Genomic DNA, 4,656 nt, shown 5'->3' with positions numbered 1-4,656 from the left:
CTGCCCATTGAAGTGGTGGAGGCTTCCTCGTTGAATATGTTTAAATCACGGGTAGATAGTTTTCTGATCGATAAGGGAATTAGGGAATATGGGGAGCAGGCGGGTAAGTGGAACTGATTCGCTTCAGATCAGCCATGATCTTGTTGAATGGCGGGGCAGGCTCGAAGGGCCAGATGGCCTACTCCTGCTCCTATTTCTTATGTTCTTATGTTCTTAAATGCCTGGGTAGAATGGGTAAAGTACACTGTAAAAAGTTTGAACAAAAGCAATTGCTATAGTTGTGCCTCCGGCAGACCGATAACCCAAGTGGTGCCCTTTCCGCTCGGGTGGGAACGAGACCGACGGGGCATGGAGTGCATGATTGCCCTATATCAGGATAAGACGGCTTGGAACAATGACAGCTGCACGCCTTGTCCCTTGTGTTCCCTCCCCTCAAGGCAAAGGATTTGAAGATACCTCCTGCATTCACCACCACTGTTGGGAACCACACCTCGTGTGTACACCGACAGGGTAAGGGCCTAGCCAAGAGCCTGGGAAAATTGGAAACATGTACCGAGGTTGAGAATGTAATCGAGACGAATGAGGAGGGAAACTACTCTTCACTGAGTGTTCCCAGCGCGGATTTGTGGTGGTATTGTGGAGGGAAAACCCTAAGGGCGATCCTGCCCCCAAAATGGAAGGGGACTTGCGCAATTGTTCAATTGGCTATCCCATTTACCCTGGCATTTGAGAAAGAGAGGGTGGTGAAAAGAGGAAGAGGCAAACGATTAGTCATAGAGACCTCCTTTGATGACCGTATATACTTAGACTCTATAGGAGTACCGAGGGGGGTGCCAGATGAATTTAAGGCCCGCAATCAGATCGGGGCCGGTTTTGAATCGACCCTCTTTTGGTGGGCTACCATTAACAAGAATGTGGACTGGATAACTTATATCTACTACAACCAACAGAGATTTGTAAACTATACCAGGGATGCAGTGAGAGGAATAGCCGAGCAATTGGATGCCACCAGTAGAACGTCTTGGGAAAACAGACTAGCACTCGACATGATTTTGGCAGAAAAAGGAGGTGTGTGTGTGATGTTGGGAGGAAGGTGTTGTACCTTCATCCCAAACAATACGGCACCTGACGGGTCCATCACTCGGGCCCTGCAAGGATTAAGGACCTTAACGGAAGAACTGGCGGAAAATGCTGGAGTAGATACATCCCTAACAGGATGGCTGGACTCCTGGTTTGGAAAATGGAAGGGAATGATTATATCAATTTTCACCTCCCTAATAACGGTGTTCGGCATATTGGTGGCAATTGGGTGTTGTATCATTCCAAGTGTAAGAGGATTGACCCAACGATTAATTGAAACGGCCTTGACAAGACAGATATCAATGGAAAAGAAAAAAGGAAACAGCGAGAATGTGTATTTACTAGATGAGGGAGAGATGGATAATATGGATGGAGAGACGGATGTTGAAAAGGAAGCTGAAATAATGCTTAAAGGATTCGAGGACACACAATAAACCATCTGGTAGAATGTAGAAGACAACAATGGTGAAAAGAAGAAAAGGGGGAATTGTGAGATATGGCATAATGTTGCTTCTACATGAAGCTGAATTGTAGAACCATAAGCAGGCTTTAAAGCAGGTTATAGTGTGCAAACATCAGTCTTAACACAGAAACCACCGAAGATACGCAACATGGGACCGAAACAAGAAAGAACAAAGAAAGTGTCTTATCTGAACATAGCAGCAGTTAAGAACCTACCACATAGGCAAGAAATAGGAGACATAATCACATAACGTTGACAAAGGAAACATAATCACATAACATAATCAAGAGCAGGGGGGAATGATTTGGAAGAAGGTGTAACTGGTGTAATCAGCAAGTTTGCGGATGACACGAAGATGGCTGGACTTGCGGATAGCGAAGAGCATTGTCGGGCAATACAGCAGGATATAGATAGGCTGGAAAATTGGGCGGAGAGGTGGCAGATGGAGTTTAATCCGGATAAATGCGAAGTGATGCATTTTGGAAGAAATAATGTAGGGAGGAGTTATACAATAAATGGCAGAGTCATCAGGAGTATAGAAACACAGAGGGACCTAGGTGTGCAAGTCCACAAATCCTTGAACAGAGGTGGAGAAGGTGGTGAAGAAGGCATATGGTATGCTTGCCTTTATAGGACGGGGCATAGAGTATAAAAGCTGGAGTCTGATGATGCAGCTGTATAGAACGCTGGTTAGGCCACATTTGGAGTACTGCGTCCAGTTCTGGTCGCCGCACTACCAGAAGGACGTGGAGGCATTGGAGAGAGTGCAGAGAAGGTTTACCAGGATGTTGCCTGGTATGGAGGGTCTTAGCTATGAGGAGAGATTGGGTAGACTGGGGTTGTTCTCCTTGGAAAGACGGAGAATGAGGGGAGATCTAATAGAGGTATACAAGATTATGAAGGGTATAGATAGGGTGAACAGTGGGAAGCTTTTTCCCAGGTCGGAGGTGACGATCACGAGGGGTCACGGGCTCAAGGTGAGAGGGGCGAGGTATAACTCAGACATCAGAGGGACGTTTTTTACACAGAGGGTGGTGGGGGCCTGGAATGCGCTGCCAAGTAGGGTGGTGGAGGCAGGCACGCTGACATCGTTTAAGACTTACCTGGATAGTCACATGAGCAGCCTGGGAATGGAGGGATACAAACGATTGGTCTAGTTGGACCAAGGAGCGGCACAGGCTTGGAGGGCTGAAGGGCCTGTTTCCTGTGCTGTACTGTTCTTTGTTCTTTGTTCTCTTTGTATCGGGGGCTTTGGAGAAACTGTATAAAATACATGCTGTAATTATGTTAAAGTGTGCCTGCTCAGCGACACCCTTTCTTGCAAGATCGATTAAAAGACGCTTCTTCAGAATTTGACTCGTGTAAAATTATTAAAGAGTGAGCTTCGTTTCTCACAGACACCCAGATCCCTCTGTTCATCCACACTACCAAGTATTTTACCATTAGCCCAGTACTCTGTATTCCTGTTACTCCTTCCAAAGTGAATCACCTCACACTTTTCCGCATTGAACTCCATTTGCCACCTCTCAGCCCAGCTCTGCAGCTTATCTATGTCCCTCTGTAACCTGCCACTTCCCTCCGCATTGTCTACAACTCCACCGACTTTAGTGTCATCTGCAAATTTACTAATCCATCCTTCCACGCCCTCATCCAAGTCATTAATAAAAATGACAAACAGCAGTGGCCCCAAAACAGATCCCTGTGGTACACCACTAGTAACTGAACTCCAGGATGAATATTTCCCATCAACCACCACCCTCTGTTTTCTTACAGCTAGCCAATTCCTGATCCAAACCACTAAATCACCCTCAATCCCATGTGTCTGTATTTTTTTGCAAAAGCTTACCATGAGGAACCTTATCAAGCGCTTTACTGAAATCCATATACACCACATCAACCGCTTTACCCTCATCCACCTCTTTGGTCACCTTCTCAAAGAACTCAATAAGGTTTGTGAGGCACGACCTACCCTTCACAAAACCGTGCTGACTATCCCTAATCAAATTATTCCTTTCCAGGTGATTATAAATCCTATCTCTTATAATACTTTCCAATACTTTGCCCACAACAGAAGTAAGGCTCACCGTTCTATAATTACCAGGGTTGTCCCTACTCCCCTTCTTGAACAAGGGGACAACATTTGCTATCCTCCAGTCGTCTGGCACTGTTCCTGTAGACAATGACGACACAAAGATCAAAGGTAGGGTTCTGAAGAATGTGGAGGAACAGAGAGATCTTGGGGTTCATATCCATAGATCTCTGAAGGTTGCCACTCAAGTGGATAGAGCCGTGAAGAAGGCCTATAGTGTGTTGGCGTTCATTAACAGGGGGTTTGAGTTTAAGAGCCGTGGGGTTATGCTGCAACTGTACAGGATTTTGGTGAGACCACATTTGGAATATTGTGAGCAGTTCTGGTCACCTCACTATAAGATGGATGTGGAAGCACTGGAAAGAGTGCAAAAGAGATTTACCAGGATGCTGCCTGGTTTGGAGGATAGGTCTTATGAGGAAAGGTTGAGGGAACTTGGGCTTTTCTCTTTGGAGCGGAGGAGGTTGAGAGGAGACTTGATAGAGGTTTATAAGATGATGAGGGGGATAGATAGAGTGAACGTTCAAAGACTATTTCCTCGGGTGAATGGAGCGGTAACTAGGGGGCATTACTATAGGGTTCATGGTGGGAGATACAGGAAGGATGTCCGAGGTAGGTTTTTTACTCAGAGAGTGGTTGGGGTGTGGAATGGACTGCCTGCAGGGATAGTGGAGTCAGAAACTTTAGGAACATTTAAGAAGCTATTGGATAGGCACATGGAGCACTTCGGGATGATAGGGAGGAAATAGCTTGATCTGGGTTTCAGACAAAGCTCGGCACAACATCGTGGGCCGAAGGGCCTGTTCTGTGCTGTACTGTTCTATGTTCTATAAAGATCAAAGCCAAAGGCTCTGCAATCTCCTCTCTAGCCTCCCAGAGAATCCTAGGATAGATAGGATAAATCCCATCCAGCTCAGGGGACTTATCTATTTTTACCCTTTCCAGAATTGCTAACACCTCCTCCTTATGAACCTCAATCCCGTCCAGTCCAACAGCCTGCATCTCAGTATTCCCCTCAACAACA

General features: G+C 46.1%; 1 pseudogene; it reads left to right on the top strand.

Annotated features, from left to right (window-relative positions):
- The first annotated feature begins 207 nt into the window (after nt 1-207).
- On the top strand, nt 208-1,514 carry LOC144487847 (syncytin-2-like; annotated as a pseudogene).
- Nucleotides 1,515-4,656: the final 3,142 nt, after the last annotated feature.

Source organism: Mustelus asterias, unplaced genomic scaffold (genome assembly GCF_964213995.1).
Source record: "Mustelus asterias unplaced genomic scaffold, sMusAst1.hap1.1 HAP1_SCAFFOLD_1088, whole genome shotgun sequence".
Classification (NCBI taxonomy): domain Eukaryota; kingdom Metazoa; phylum Chordata; class Chondrichthyes; order Carcharhiniformes; family Triakidae; genus Mustelus; species Mustelus asterias.
This window is presented reverse-complemented; position numbering and strand designations above follow the sequence as displayed.